This window comes from Symphalangus syndactylus, chromosome 9 (assembly GCF_028878055.3).
Source record: "Symphalangus syndactylus isolate Jambi chromosome 9, NHGRI_mSymSyn1-v2.1_pri, whole genome shotgun sequence".
Classification (NCBI taxonomy): Eukaryota; Metazoa; Chordata; class Mammalia; order Primates; family Hylobatidae; genus Symphalangus; species Symphalangus syndactylus.
Genome location: NC_072431.2, coordinates 19,054,243 through 19,071,415, shown reverse-complemented (window position 1 = coordinate 19,071,415; position 17,173 = coordinate 19,054,243). Strand labels below are relative to the sequence as shown.

The 17,173-nt window shown below is 40.3% G+C and overlaps 1 protein-coding gene and 1 pseudogene across 5 annotated transcripts in view; one reads left to right on the top strand and one right to left on the bottom strand.

Moving 5' to 3' along the window:
* PRORP (protein only RNase P catalytic subunit) overlaps nt 1-17,173 on the top strand; it is a 157,943-nt gene that overhangs the window by 110,282 nt on the left and 30,488 nt on the right. The window lies entirely within an intron of this gene.
* On the bottom strand, nt 6,297-16,858 carry LOC134731391 (large ribosomal subunit protein eL8-like; annotated as a pseudogene).

Here is a 17,173-nt window from a genome sequence, read left to right as displayed (position 1 = left end):
ACTGCTTTCCATGGTGACTGAACCAATTTATATTCCCACCAACAGTGTATGAGCCTTCCCTTTTCTCCACAGCCTTGCCAGCATCTGTTTTTTACTTTTTAATAATATCCATTCTGACTGGTATGAGATGGGATTTCATTATGGTTTTGATTTATAGTTTTCTGATGATTAGCGATATTGAGCATGTTTTCATGTTTGTTGCCCACTTGTATGTCTTCTTTTGAGAAGTGTCTATTCATGTCTTTTGCCCGCTTTGTAATGGGACTATTTTTTTTGCTTCTTAAATTGCTTAAGCTCCTTATAAATTCCTGGATATTAGATTTTTGTTGGATGTATAGTTTGCGATTATTTTCTCCTGTTTGTAGGTTATCTGTTTCTTCTGTTAATAGTTTCTTTTGTCATGCAGAAGCTCTTTAGTTTAATTAGGTACCACTTGTTGATTTTTGTTTTTGTTGCAGTTGCTTTTGAGGACTTAGTCATAAATTCTTTCTGAAGGCCAGTGTCCAGAATGGTGTTTACTAGGTTTTCTTTTAGGATTTCTATAGTTTGAGGTTTTATGTTTAAATCTTTAATCCATCTTGACTTAATTTTTGTATATGGTGAAAGGTAAAGGTCCAGTTTCATTCTTCTGCTATGACTGGCCAGCTATCCCAGCACCATTTATTGAATAGGGAGTCTTTTCCCCATTAATGCTGGTATTTTAAAAGGGCATGAAGATGTTAGCCTATAGTATGCCAGCCTTTTCATTTCAGTTACTCCCCACCCCTCATAAAATACTTTGTTTACATTGTGCCCTGTAGATGGCAGTACTTATATGAAAAACGTAAGTTTAGAAAGAGCTTTGAGAATGATTAGCAGGTGGGGTCTTTAATGAGTAAGGTTTAATTGACATGTTCTTTGTCAATTTTTTTCATTCACTGGATTTTTTTCAAACAATCACAAGCTTTCTTTATCACTCATGATGTTTCTGTTTTCTTTCACCATCGCCTGACCTCCCTAGACCCCACTTTTGTTTCAGAAATCACATGTTACACAATCATTTTCTCTTTAGAGGGCAGTGATTAGAAACTGGGTGATTACATATATGATAGGATCCTGTATAAAGTTCTGGGTACATATTTTTTTCTCAAGAAGGTCGAGTGCCAGCTAGATGTCATTACCGTAAATTTTTTTTTTTTTTTTTTTTTTTTTTTTTTTTTTTTTTTGAGACCAAGTATCACTCTGTGGCCCAGGCTGGAGTGCAGTGGTGCAATCTCTGCTCACTGCAACCTCTGCCTCCCAGGTTCAAGCAATTCTCCTGCCTCAGCCTCCCTAGTGGCTGGGATTACAGGTATGCGCCATAACTCCTGGCTCATTTTTGTATTTTTAGTAGAAACGAGTTTCGCCAGGTTGCCCAGGCTGGTCTCTAACTCCTGGACTCAAGCAATCCACCCGCCTCAGCCTCCCAAAGTATTGGAATTACAGGCGTGAGCCACCACGCCCAACCCATTACTGTAAATTCTGATAGAGACGGGGAAAGCAGTATCACATAGTTTTCAAATATGATTTCATTACAAATCCACAGTTATAGGGTCAATCAAGTATATCTTTGAGCAGGAGAAAGTAATTCATTCAGGAATATGAAAAGTTGTCTTGTTCTCCCTAAACATTGGGGATTTTGATTGTGGGATTCATTTAGTAAGTATTCATCGAGTCCTTATATGTTAGGCACTGTGATGGGTAGGCATCCTGCATTACAATTATGAAAGGACATAGTCCATACTCTCAGATATGCCTTTTCAAGTTAGTGAAATGTGGTGATTCTTGTAAAAGAGGTATGTGGAAGATATGGTAAAAGCACAGAATAGGAATAGATGGTTATGGCAGATATTACCAACTAATTACAACACACTTTCCTTCCAAGTCTGCTGGTCTCAAACTCCTTCACAACACTTGAGAAGCTGGTATTTTTCAATCAAAGAAGACATACAAGAAGCCTGTTGCCTAAACATGGCATGGTGGGAGTAGTGCCTAAGATACTACTGAGAAATGTTATGCAGTATGCCACCAACTGTGTAAAGACAGGAAAAGAGAACACACACACACACACACACACACACACACATTTGTTGATGTCTAGTCTCTAGAAGGCTACCGAAGAAATGGATAATACTGGTTGCCTCTGGGGAGAATAGCTAGGTGGCTGGGGGATGGAGTGGGAGAGAAACTTTTTATTGAATATCATTTGGTTTCTGTTGGAGTTTGAGCCATGTGAATTTATTACCCACACAAAAATGAAGTTCAAGGTTTACTACCTTACATCACATTACCATGTCTGAGGAGAATATATACCAGTTGTCTTTTATTTGGTAGGTTTTTTAGTCTACTAAACTCCTAATCATATACTAAATAGAATAAAAGTATTGCCAAGGATCATTTAAGTAGCTTGTAACACTTTTTGTTTTGGTTATGGGAAATTACCAGTTTTTATTTTTCATGCCTCTCAACTAGTATATCCTGATAAACCTTGAGTGGCTATGAGTGGAAGTGGTTCCTCCCACAAAAGCCAACTATAGATTTTTTTATGTACAGCAAAGAGCTATGTGTTTTTGTATTTGTTTGGCTTTGTTGTTTTAATGGAAATTATACATGAGGTATGCCAGATAATCCTGGCAGAAAACAGATTGTGAACAGAAAACATATGGTTAGTAAGTCCATTTGCATTGCTCAGAATTTAGAGCAAATTAACATATTTCCTTGTTGAGATGAATCGGAGTAGTCATAGTAGGACAGATAGAGGCACCAACTCTCTTGAAATAAATTTTTGTAGCTGAAATTTAAAAATACTGGGAATGTGAAAAGAAAGTCCTTAGAATCAGCCATACCCCAGGGGTCCTTAGAAATTCGATATGTGTTTATGGATCACGTAAAGATGATGTTGAGGGTTGTAAAGTGTAGGTTTATTCAATCTAAGGAACTTTAGGTCTAGTTGAAACCTGATAAATAAAACAGAATGAAAGTCACGTATATACAAGGAATTGCCTAAGTTATGAACTTTATATACATGCATACTTGCTAAAGCACAATATATAGTCAGTAGACATCAAATGGCTGGTTAATCTTTATGGACTCTGTTTCTGTTAATTGGATAATAAAAATAGCTAATACCATGGTAGCATGTAACAGTTTACAGATCACTTCTGCAGTGTTTATCTCACTTAATCATAGGTTCAAGATTTTATTAATATTTGGGGAGATGGTTTATATCATAATGAAAATCATATCTTTTATTCTGACTTCATCTCCCTGTTTGGTATGGCCATGCAGATTTTTTTTTTCATTTTGGAGTTTTTTTGAGACAGGGTCTCACTTTGTCACCCAGGCTGGAGTGCAGTGACACAAACATAGCCTACTGCAGCCTCAGACTCCTGGCCTCAAGCGATCCTGTCACCTCAGCCTCCCAAGTAGCTGGGATTATAGGCGTGCACCACCATGCCTAGCTAATGTAAAAAAAAAAAAAAAAAAAAAAAAAATTTGTAGAGATGGGGTCTCACTGTGTTGTCCAGGTTAGTTTCTAACTCCTGGCCTCAAGCAATTCTCCTGCCTCAACCCCTGCGAAGTTTTTTATAGAAAAACAGCAATTATGTAAACTTTTCTTGACATACTTAGCCTGCCAATTAAGAAGAAAATCTCCATCTCTGCTAACATGGTGTTGCCACCCCTTTTTTTTACTTAATTTTTGCTTGGCCCATAGTAAGCCCTTGCCAGAGCATGGTAAAATCTGGCAACGTCCCAAACTGTTTCTACGATTCCTTCTCCCTCCTCTTTTTTTTTTTTTTTGAGACACAGTCTTGCTTCGTTGCCAGGCTGGAGTGCAGTGGCGCGATCTTGGCTCACTGCAACCTCCACCTCCCAGGTTCAAGCGATTCTCCTGCCTCAGCCTCCCGAGTAGCTGGGACTACAGGTGCATGCCACCAAGACCAGCTAATTTTTTCGTATTTTTAGTAGAGACGGGGTTTCACCATGTTAGCCAGGATGGTCTTGGTCTCCTGACCTCATGATTCACCTGCCTCAGCCTACCAAAGTGCTGGGATTACAGGCATGAGCCACCGTGCCCAGCCCTCCTTCCTCTTTTATAACAGGTGGGAATTCCATTCCAAGGTTCTGGATTTTTGGACTCATTCTCTTAATCTCTTTCAGTTTTAAGAAATCCATCTCTCTTCTGTGCTCTTAAACTTCAGTTTCCCCTTTTCTTTTCATTCATCAACCCATTCGGCAAATACTTATTGATCATCTTAAGCATCAGGCCCTGTTTTTTGTGCCAGGGATACACCAATGAACTAAGTAGAGAAAACTCCCTTCCCTCATGGAGCTAACATTGTTTCTGATAGATACCATCAGCTACGGCATTGCATAACTCTCGAGTATTATTTTTCTACATCTCTCTTCCTCATAAATATATGAATTGTAACTTTGTCTCTAGAATTGTTGTAGAGACAATGAATATTGCCTCTAGAGCTGTTCAGTGCACAGCCAGCTTAGTTCTATACAGTAGTTTTATCTACTGTGCTTAATTAGGATGTCTGTCAAAACTAATTTCCTATAGTAAAATCAGTCAGCTTCCACATTCTAACAATTGCCAACGTGCAATCCCTTCGTTTAAGAAAAGCATGCAGTCCTCTCCATGGGGTGGAAGAGGATTTTGTGGAGAAACCATCCTTTGTATTTCCTCAGATTACCTGTGTTAGGCCACCCTAAAATTTGCTTGTTGCTTCTTTCTTTACCTTCAGCAGTATTGAGGAATTTTTTTCCTGTGTCTTTGAGTAGTTCTCTAATTTTTTTCATTTCCCTTTTTTCTCTTTTTTTTTCCCTGCACAGAAAAACTATGCTCACGTTTCTTTTCCCTTACAATGATCACAGCATGTATTTTTCCTGAGCTCTGCAGTGGTTCTTCCACCTTGATTTGTGTTCAGTAAATGTGCAATTGGTAAGAAGTCTGTGCTCTGCATTTTGAAGACAAAGTTACAATTCATATATTTATTAGGAAGAGAGATGTAGAAAAATAATACCATTAGATTCCATTATAATATTTTCTTGCTTTGTGACTCTGCTCAGTCCTCTTAAGTTCGTTAAAGCTCAGGCTTTCCTTGTGATCAAAATATGGATCTGAAAAACACTTGTTAATACTACTTACTCTACTCCCTTATATAGAAAATTACTTTGAATCTCTCTAAGAAATCATGTCAAGACGCATCTTACAATGAAACGTGTGCTCAAAGAGAGTAATTCTTTGTGCATGTAGGGTTGGAAAAGTTGAGAAGTATGTTTACTTGCACGTCATTGTAGTTGAAATCAGATGGAAAGGTTTAGAGATTGTGCAATTAGGGAATGTTTTCTACCCACAGATTCTGTAGCCATGTGTTTAACATTCATTAACAATTAGGCCCAAGGATACTTGGATTCACATCTGCTTTGGAAACTATTTTTTCCAAATACTGTGTTCCCTAGATCTTTACTGAAATGATCAACATTAGGTATGAACTGCACCAACTTTCCTCTTTAAGGTAGCTTTGTTTGTCCTTTGATATTTTCTGTCCATGTTCAGCCTCTTAAAACCATCTCTGCTGCAAATGTCATCTTATATGATGCAGTAAGGCACTCTTTCAAATAATTTTTGGATGTATGCTAATCATATATGAGACACAAAGGCTACTCCCCTAGCCTTACTTCCCTCTTGGCACTTTTACTTACTTCATTTTTTTTAGACTTCAAATATGATTAACTCTCTCAAATCCTTTCTTTCCTCTCTCAACTGTTGTTCCTTTTCTTTTTTTTTTAGAGATGGGGTCTCACTGTGTCACCCAGGTTGGAGTGCAGTGGTGTGATCATAGCTTACTGTAGCCTCTGAACTCCTGGGTTCAAGCAGTCCCCCTACCCAGCTTCCAGAGTAGCTGAGACTACAAGCACACACCACCATGCCCAACTAATTTTTTTTTAATGTTTTTGTAGAGACGGAATCTCGCCTTGTTTCCCAGGCTGGTCTGAAACTCCTGGCTTCAAGTGATCCTCCTACCTTGGCCTCCCAAAGTGCTGGGATTACAGGCATGAGCCACCACACCTGTTCCCTATTTTTAATATCTTAATAACTGAATGCTTTAATCCTGGGCAACTTAGGATACATCTTCACTGCTTAATTGAAATGGCACTCTTTCAACGTTACCAGTAACCTCCAAGGGGAAATGGAAGCTAATATTTTTTGAAGGAAAATTTGTATTATTTTAATTATTTTTATTTACAGAAAACTCAACAGTGTACATTTAACACAGTTTAGTGGAAAGTTCTTTAGCCTTTGCCTTTTTGAGCTTGGTGATGTGAGCCACAGACTTGGGACCCAGGACATTGCCTCCCTAGTGATGGCAGATCTCATCGTATCTGTAGTTGTAATTGGTCCTGATAGCTTCCACCAGCTTAGCCAAAGTGCCTTTGTCTTCCGAGTTAACCTGTGTAAAGTTGACAGTGGTGCAGGTCTTCCTGTGGACTAGATGTCCCAGTCTTGCCTTCCCCTTGATAATGCAGTAAGGGACCCCCATTTTATGACACAAGGCAAACAGGAAGACAACCAGCTTGATGGGATCCACTTCATGTGCAGTCACCACCAGCTGAGCCTTCTTGTTCTCCTCCAAGGTGGTGATGGTGTTAACTCCTGCTCGAAGGACAGGTGGTCTTTTGGTGGGGACGTCCCCTTTGCCAGCAGCTTTCTTCTCGGCCCAGGCAAACAGCCTCTGCTTCTTCTCTTGGGAAACTAATATTTTTTTAGTACCTTCTGTAGACCAAGCAAAAGTTGCCAATGCTAGACACTTGTGTATGGAGTACCTCACTTAATTCTTACAGCTGTTATTGGTATTACCTCCTTAAGAATGTGGAAACTAGCCAGGCGAGGTGGCTCATGCCTGTAATCCCAGCATTTTGGGAGGCCGAGGTGGTGGATTGCTTGAGCTCAGGATTTTGAGACCAGCCTGGGCAAGGTGACAAAACCCATCTCTACCAAAAAAAAAAAAAACACCACAAAAAACAGAAAACAAAAAATTAGCCAGGCAGGGTGATACATAAATATAGTCCCAGCTACTGGGGAGGCTGAGGTGGGAGGACATCTTGAGCCCAGGAGGCAGAGGTTGCAGTGAGCCGAGATTGTGCCACTGCACTCCAACCTGGGCAACACAGCAAGACCCCACCTCAAAAAAAAAAAAAAGAATAAGGAAACTAAGACCCAGAAAAGGTTAGGTAACTTGTCTCATAGCTAGTAAATGGCAAAGTAACAGGATTAGACATGTCTCATTCCAAATTCCTTGTTCTTTCTCCTGTAACACACTGTTCTGTATATTTTAACCTACTGATCTATTTATCTGTTTTCTTGAAATACCATGGTAGACTCTTTGAGACATGCTTTTCTGATTCTCTTGGATCTCCATTGCTTTAATCACTAACTCATAAACAGCTAGCTTGCTCTAGTTTCTCTCCTCCTCATCTAAACTTCTCAAAAGACTGGTATACAATTCTTTTCCTGCCACCCATTTGCTCCCTAACCCCTAAGCCCACTGAAGACTGGCTTAGTCTCCATCACTGCATTGAAAATACTCTCCCTCAGGACATCAGTAACTTCCTAATTGCCAATTTTGATGAACATATTTTAGTCTTTATCACTCTTTTTCTGCATTTAATACTTCATGTATTCCTTTCTTCTTGAAATTGTCTATGTCTTTGAATTCTGTGACTTCACATTCTTATCCTTCTCATTATACTCTCTGACCATTCCTTGTTCTCTCTTGTTTTTGAACTTCCCTTCCTTCTCTTACTCCTTAAATGTTGGTGTTCTCTGATGTTCTATCTCTACATCTTTACCTTAGACAGGTACTTCAAACTAAATACTGTACGTCCAAAACTGAACTGCCATCTTCCTGCCAGACATCTACACCAATAGGTGGTACCAATTGTTCACCAAGTCTTGCCAATTTTACCTCCTAATTATTTCTCTGTCTCTTGTCTTCTTTCTTTCTTTCTTTCTTTCTTTCTTTCTTTCTTTCTTTCTTTCATTTTTCTTTTCTTTTCTTTCCTTTCTTCCTCACTCCCTCCTTCTCTCCTTCCCTCCTTCCTTCCATCCTTCCCTCCTTCCTTCCCTCCTTCCTTCCATCCTTCCCTCCTTCCTTCCCTCCTTCCCTTCCTTCCCTTCCTTCCCTTCCTTCCCTTCCTTCCTTTCCTTCCTTCCTTCTCTCTCTCTCTCTCTCTCTCTCTCGACAGTCTTGCTCTGTCACCCAGGCTACAGTGCAGTGGCGCCATCACAGCTCACTGCAGCCTTGACCTCCTAGGCTGAAATGATCCTCCTGCCTCTGCATCCTGAGTAGCTGGGACCACAGGCGTGCGCCACTACATCCAACTAATTTTTAAATTTTTCGTAGAGACAAAGTCTCCTATGTTGCCCAGGTGGATCTCAAACTCCCAGACTCAAGCGATCCTCCCACCTAGACCTCCCAAAGTGCTGGGGTTACAGGCATGAACCACCGTGCCCAGCTCTGTTTCTCAAATCCATTCTCTTCACTTCCTCTTTTACCATATCCTTCTCATCAGATCCTTATTAGTACCTACTTAAATCCCTACCATAGCCTCCTAAATGGTTTCTCATCTTCAGTTTTGTTTCTTTCAAATCTGTCCTCTTCCACAGGCAAAAATGACCATGTAACTTAAATCAATTTACAGTTAATGCTTTGACTAGGGAGATATCTGAATATATTAAAATATTTATAGCTCCCCTTTCCAATTTTGCCTTTTTACCTTCTTAAACTTTTATTTTATTTTATTATATATTTTATATATTTTGTTTGTTTGTTTGTTTGTTTTGAGACAGAGTCTTGCTCTGTTGCCCAGGCTGAAGTGCAGTGGTGCTATCTCGGCTCACTGCAACCTCTGCCTCCCAGATACAAGAGATTCTCCTGCCTCAGCCTCCGCTGGGACTACAGGCGCGTGCCACCACGCCCGGCTAATTTTTTTTGTATTTCTAGTAGAGACAGGGTTTCACCTTGTTAGCCAGGATGATCTTGATCTCCTGACCTTGTGCTCCACCCGCCTCGGCCTCCCAAAGTGCTGGGATTATAGGCATGAGCCACCGTGCCTGGCCTTAAGCTTTCAAATTAGATGTAATATCTGTTCATTAAGTCAGACAAACAAAACTCTAAATACAGTGCACATAGCCATTCTAAGTTAACACATCTTTTTTTTTCTCTGCGTTTTATGTGAAGGCCCAGAAACCGAACACTGTATTAAAGGTGGGCACTGTGCTTAAACAATCCTATGAAGTAATTAGATTCTCATTTTACAAATGAGAAAACTGAGGTGCAATTAAGTCACTTCCCTGAGTCATTAATAAAAGTAACAGATTCAGAATTGAAATGCCAATCTGACACCAAAGTCCGTGGTCTTTTACCATGCCACACTGTCATGCCCTGTGGTATGCATTTGTAATTCCCAAACCCACATATCTAGACCGCCCCTCACCGAGTAGTTCTCCGGATTTGTTTGCACCTGTAGGTTTGGACAGCCTGCCAATGCCAGAAATTAGGATTTGGAGGATGCGTATGTATAGGAAAATGACACAAAGAAAGCCAGGTTGTAGGAAAGGTAACCTGGCAATGTCATAGGAGAAACAGCATTGAAAGACCAACCAAAAGACCTAATGACATCTTGAACTAAAGCGATGACAGTGGAATCTAAAAAAGAGGAAAAGAATGTGCTTAAAGAAATTAAAGTCTAGGACTTTGGGAAAAACATGTCAACTCTGTTGTCATAAAACCTCTTAATTCTCTTAAAATCTTAACCTTTTTAAGATTAAGATTCATGGCCGGGCGCGGTGGCTCACGCTTGTAATCCCAGCACTTTGGGAGGCCAAGGAGGGCGGATTACGAGGTCAGGAGATCGAGACCACGATGAAACCCCGTCTCTACTAAAAATACAAAAAAAAATTAGCCGGGCGTGGTGGTGGGCGCCTGTAGTCCCAGCTACTCGGAGAGGCTGAGGCAGGAGAATGGCGTGAACCCGGGAGGCGGAGCTTGCAGTGAGCCGAGATTGCGCCACTGCACTCCAGCCTGGGCGACAGAGCGATACTTGGTCTCAAAAAAAAAAAAAAAAAAAGATTAAGATTCATTAAGTGAAACAAACAAAACTCTTTAAATACAGTGCACATAGCCATTCTAAGTTAACACATCTTTTTTTCTCTGCATTTTATCTGAAGGGCCAGAAACCAAATACTCTTATTAAAAAGCTGGACACTGTGCTTAAGCAGTCCTATGAAGTAAGGCATATCAAAGCTTTTTAAAGGCATAACAAAGCTATATATAAATGTATCACATTGTGCTTTTACAGCCTAACAATAACAACAGGTAGTCTTTTACAGCTTACAGAGTCCTTTCATAACTATTAAGTGATTTGATCCTCACACATCCTTATGGACTAAGTAGTTGTATTTTTCTTACTTTACATATAAGGAAACTGGCTTAAAAGGCTGTGACTTGCCCAGAGGTAATAGCTCTCAAAACACTACGCTAGGCCAGGTGCGGTGGTGGCTCACGGCTATAATCCTAGCACTTTAGGAGGCGAGGCAGGCGGATCTCTTGAGGTCAAGAGTTCAAAACCAGTCTGGCCAACATGGTGAAACCCCGTATCTACTAAAAATACAAAAAAATTAGCCAGGTGTGGTGGCAGGTGCCTGTAATCCCAGCGACTTGGGAGGCTGAGGCAGGAGAACCCAGAGGCGGAGGTTGCAATGAGCCAAGATCGTGCCATCGCACTCCAGCCTGGGTGACAGAGTAAGACTCCGTCTCAAGAAAAAAAAAAAAAAAAAACTACACTAAATCCACTTCCTATGCTTTCTCCAGAGATGTCTGCTTCCCTAAAAACAAACAATATTTTTTCAAAGTACATGGTCAAGCTGGAGCCCCTTTTCTCCTCAGCATTTGAATACCAGCTTATAAATGAGTTTATTAGATCAGGCAATGAGCTGGTGAAGAACAAGAACAGACTATAGTGTTCATAAAATTAGATAGCTGGTCTAAATTTTAGAAACAAGATTCTTGTGACTTTTGACAGGTTACATGTACATGACACATTGTTTCTTTGGCATTTCAGACGTTGCCTGCAAGCATTATGTGAATGAAGCCATACCAGTGTCATGCCAAATCATGAACTGTCCTGCCCTGTACAACTAAAGAAAACCAAGAGTCTTCTGCTCTGGCCTCTATAAAATAAATTAGAAAAGTTGGCTGGGCACGGTGCCCCATGCTTGTAATCCCAGCACTTTGGGAGGCAGAGGCGGGCAGATCACCTGTGGTCAGGAGTTTGAGACCAGCCTGGCCGACATGGTGAAACCTCGTCTCTACTAAAAATACAAAAATTAGCTGGGCGTGGTGGTGTGCGCCTGTAGTCCCAGCTACTCGGGAAGCTGAGACAGGAAAATCGCTTGAACCCGGAAGGCAGAGGTTGCAGTGAGTGGAGATCATTGCCACTGCACTCCAGCCTGGGTGACAGAGTAAGACTCCATCTCAAAAAAAAAAAAAAAAAAAAAGAAATTATAAAAGATGTTGAAGAGCTTAGTAGGAATGTTGTACTGATTGGAATTGAAGAGCTTAGTAGGAATGTTGTACTGATTGGAATTAGAGTTGGTGGTTCATCAATCATTTCACTACCACCAAAGTTATGCCAGTTTCCTTGCATTCTGCATATACACATTTTTATTTTAGCATTCTTTAAAAATACTGTGGTTCCTGCTTCCTGGGTAGTGGTCAACTTTTAAACCATCTTTTTTTTTTTTTTGGTTTTAAAATTTACCCGGGTGGGTTTTCTTGATTTTTGTTTGTTTACCCCCATCCATAGCTACATGTGTATGCACACATGCAGGTAGTCACAGCCATTTCCAAGGCAACCAATTGTGTTTTGAGACAGCAAATAATTTCAGGGACAGCTGTGGTGCCTCCCACCTTCTTTTGCTGGTGTCACTTTTCCTATGCTGTATTAGCTATACAGGTGGTGGAAAATAACCAACATTTAGTTCAAGTAAACATCCTTGGACTAGCATGTAGGATCACATGAATCTCCTCATTTTTTTATTCTACAACATATCAGAAGTTCGTAGCAGTTTTCTGGCTATTAGATTGTTCTTAAAATTTAATATCTTCACCTATTGAGTTACCCAAGTCAGCAATCACAGTGATTTCTACCTCCTTGTTCTTCTTCCTCCACATTGATTAAATCAATAAATTCTGCTGATATTGCCTCCTCAATTAGTCCCTCTGGTCCTGCGTTATCCAATATGGTAGCTACTAGCCAGTGGGTCTGTTGAGCACTTGAAATGTGGCTGACCAAATTGAGATGTGCTGTGTGAAATAGCCCTCCATATTTATGGGTTCCCTTCATCCGTGGATTCAACCAACCACAGATCGAAAATATTTGAAAACAATTGTGCCTGTACTAAACATGTACAGACTTTTTTTCTTGTCATTATTCCCTAAATAATACAGTATAACAACTACTTACCTAGCATTCACATTACCATAACATTTCACTCATTTGTGCCTTTGCATTTGCCGATTCTTTAATCTAGAAGATTAAAGAAGTTCTAAACTGGGGAGTTCCATTTTAGCTTTCAAAACTTTTCATAGGCTTCTCTTTTCTCCTACCCTGGTGATTCTACCGACAGCTTTTATTTACCCCCACTGGGCTCTAAACTCACTGAGGGCGGGGGCCATGTGTTGTTTACCCTTATATCCATCTGTGCTTCAGGTAGTACCTGGAGGAGAAAAGGTACACCCATTTGGTAAATTTGTGTATTATTTGTATTGCATTAGAATAATATGCATTTTAGTGATTTATTTATGTCTGTCTTCCTACTATGGAATGAATTATTTAAAGAAAAGAACTGAATCTTATGATAGAAAGATCTAAATATCCCTGCACCTCAAGTAGCACCTATCATATGTGGACACCATATAAATATTTGTGTTGAATTTAACAAACTCAGGCTGAACCTGCTCTGCATATATTGTGATGACTTTCAGATTAACCTTTATACACATTCACAGGGTTACTGTCTTGGAAGATCTCTAGGGATCCTCATTTAATTTTGGTCTTTGGGGTTACTGTATGTTCTGCTGTTGGTGTTTTTTACTCTTTGGGTATTGTTTTTCTTCCTTTACAAAGATAGCATACATGTTTATTGTTGGGGGGGGAGTCAAATCATATCAAATGATAGAAAATGAAAGCCATTTTCCTAGTTCTATTCCCCAGAAGAGACCGCTGATAACAGTGTAGTGTGTATTTTTTAAGACTATTTTCAGCACGTACGTACATACGTATTTTGCACAAATATGGCATAATTAATATATTGTTCTAAAATTTACATTTTCATCTATCTAGCTAGCTGTATCTCACATATTTCCAAGTGCAATATTTTGGAAGTTTTAAATAGTCAGATTAGGGCCATGTTTGGTATTGTGACTTTGTTCCTGACCTGGGTAGAGTGCTGTGCTCAGCTGACATATTTTACAATCCAGTGATCACTCCTGACATTATTTGCAGAGTGCTCTTACCAGCAGAGGAGAAAGAGCTACTGTCCCCAAAGACTGGAGCGAATAGCCCTGAGGGAAGTGGAAAATGTCTTTGGAGTGTTATTTCTTTTATCTTAAAATTTAGTGCAGATCTTGCATTCAAAGACATCATGGTATATCTGTGTTTGTTTCCTTTGTTTTTACAAGGAGTTTCTCCCAAAAAACTGAACCTGAAGTAATGATCACTCCAGGAAGTTATGTCTTGTTTATCCTATGGCTTCAAGTACCTTCGGTGTATTGCCAAGTACTGCTCATGTACACTCCAGCTGAGAAATACAGTGTTAGATTTCCAACAAAAGTACCTAAGGATTTCCCACAGTTCATTTAAGAAGGATGCAAAAGATGTTACTGGAATAATCCTAGTCGCAGTTAGCTGTAGCAGGGCCCGGTATGGTAGCTCACGCCTGTAATCCCCACACTTTGGGAGGCAGAGGCAGGCAGATCTCTTGAGCCCAGGAGTTTGACACCAGCCTATGAGCAACATAGTGAGACTCTCATCTCTACAAAAAAATACAAAAATTAGCCGGGTGTGGTGGTGTGCCCCCGTGGTCCCAGCTACTTGGGAGGCTGAGGCAGGAGGATGGCTTGAGCCCAGGAGGTTGAGGCTGCAGTGAGCCGTGATCACACCACTGCACTCCAGTCTGGGCGACAGAGTGAGACCATGTCTAAAAAAAAAAAAAAAGAATAAGGGACAGGTTTAATAAGGGAATGTTTTAAAAAGAAAGGAGTTAAAATTGAGAGTTATGTGCTACAAGAAGAGTGACTGATTAAGAATGTAGGTTTGTGGTTAGAATTGCCTAGGTTTGAAACCTAGTTCTGCTACTTACTGGCCTGTAACTTTGAACTAGTTCCTTAACCTTACTGTGGCTCAGTTTCCCCATAAGTAAAAGGGAAGTAGGAGCGGGTGGTAATAATGGTACCAAATTCATAAGAGTGTCTATGAGAATTAAATGGTGATATGTAAGCACATTAATATTTAAAGTACTTTTGACACATCATAATTGCCTAGTAACTCACAGCTAAAGGTGAAAAAAATGGAAGACTCTTCTTTTTGGTTTGGGTCACTTTTTAATCTATATGCCTGAAAAAAAGAGGCTTAAAACAGCTCTTCTACCAAGAACGAACTCAGACCATCCATGTTTCTGCCTTCATTCAAGTATAGTGAATACACTTGTCTCATTTTATATTCTAATTCCTCACATCAATCCCCGTTATTGCTTCCCACCATTTCCACTTTCTGTGTCCCATTTCTGCCAAGAAAAGCAGAAGTAAGGGAGATGTGAAGGCTTGGGGATTTCTAAAAACTTTTCATAAGTCCTCATTGTTATGTTATATTGAACTATAGTTATGTTAATGTAATATTTGCCAAATCTTCCCTCTGGGAAACACAAAGAATTTCCTCCATTAGAGACTAACACTTTAACTTTTTAGAGGACCGGTATTATGGTGTTACATACGTAATATGAGAGTTACTTGATTATGAGAGTTTATTAAATATAATTTAATGCAGAAACCAACTTTTTAAAATTCTTTTTTTCTCTTATGTTTACTTATCTTTTTGGATATTATCTTTTTTTTTTTTTAGCTTCATTTTGCACATGGGGAAACTTAGGCTCTTAATTTGCCTCAAAGGCACAAAGTACATTACTGAGCCTGAATGATTGGGTTTAAACATATGAGGTTGGCCGGGCGCGGTGGCTCACGCTTGTAATCCCAGCACTTTGAGAGGCCGAGGCGGGCGGATCACGAGGTCAGGAGATCGAGACCACGGTGAAACCCCGTCTCTACTAAAAATACAAAAAATTAGCTGGGCGTGGTGGCGGGCGCCTGTAGTCCCAGCTACTTGGAGAGGCTGAGGCAGGAGAATGGCGTGAACCCGGGAGGCGGAGCTTGCAGTGAGCCGAGATTGTGCCACTGCACTCCAGCCTGGGCAACAGAGCAAGACTCCGTCTCAAAAAAAAAAAAAAAAAAAACATATGAGGTTGCTAATTTTGTACCTCAAAAATGGTAGAATATAGGCAATTTTATGTGGTTCTCTAATAAATACAAAGCCTCTGTGTGTGTGCGCATAAATATATCATGTATAAAGACTGTTTTAATGTAAATGTGTAGTTTAAAGAGTAATAATAAAACTAACACCTTTGTACCCACCAGTTGGGTTAAGAAGTTCTCTGTGTGTCCTGTTTAACCTCTTCTAACCTCGTCTTCCTTCCCCCACTAACTTCTTCTTCCCCAACTCTCCACCCCAGTCAGGTAACATAATCCTGACTTCTGTGTAAATAATTTTCTTGTTTTTCATTGTTTAGGATTGAAAACTGAGGAGTAAGCTCAGCTGTAGCTGTATGAGGAAGGGGCAAGATTGTCACTGTCAGATGAAAGCTCCCTTGAGAAGATAAGCTGAGCAAAGTCTTTGGTTTATGATCTGGCTTTATTCTTTGGGAGCCCCTTCTGGGGAAGTCAGAGCTAGTCTTACAAAACAGAGGGTTTACCACATCAGGGCATCTGGCAAAGCTGTAGTTTGGACCAGGTACCCAAAAACATCCAACAGAAAATATGGTCAAACAGAACAAGCTGCTATTTTTCTGCCTCTAAACTCACCATGGCTTTCCTCCAGCTTTCGGGAGTAGGTCAAAACGAACATTTCTTACATTTTCAATAAAATGCAAGTCTTCACTGATTAAGGCACCATGGGATGTCAGGGAGTATGGAAACTCTGGACTACAGTTAAAACAAGCGAAATACAGGCTCACTCAGGCATTCTGTGCTCCAGTTAAAAGGATGGTGGCCATGCACAGTGGCTCACGCCTCTAATACCAGCACTTTGGGAGGCCGAGGTGGGCAGATTGCTTGAGTCCAGGAGTTTAAGACCAACCTGGGCAACATGGTGAGACCCCCATCTCTACTAAACATACAAAAAATTAGCTGGATGTTGTAGTGCACACCTGTAATCCCAGCTACTTGGGGGGGGCTGAGGCAGGAGGATCGCTTGAGTCCAGGAGGTCTAGGTTGCAGTGAACCCTGATTGTGCCACTTGCAACAGCCTAGGCAACAGAATGAGACCCTGTCTCAAAAAAATAATAAAATAAAGTGATGGCAGTGAGGATCTTGGTGATGACAGTCTGCAATGTGGCTATCTCTTGAGTCACTTTTCAATCTGGATTAATTGCCCTCTGTATCTGATACACAGAAATCATCCTGGGATCTCCCTTCACCATCCTCTGGGGGATTCCCATTACCGCTCTCCTGTATTTGAACTCCAATTTCCTGTCTTCCTCTTTCTTGGATTAGTCTCTTTAGTGAAAAATTCTCCAGGAGCTTCTCAAAGAAGGGTACATAGGAGGTAAAATTTTTATGAGTTTCCATGTCTGAAAATGCCTTTATATTATTCTTACACATGATGGTATAGCTGAAAATAGATCTCAGGTTAGAAATAATACTATTTCAGAATTTTGAAGGCAGTGTTTTATGCTCCCAGTGTTACTCTTGAAGTCTGAAGACATTCTGGCTCCTTATCTTTTGTATATGATCTGCTTTATTCTCTCTGTAAG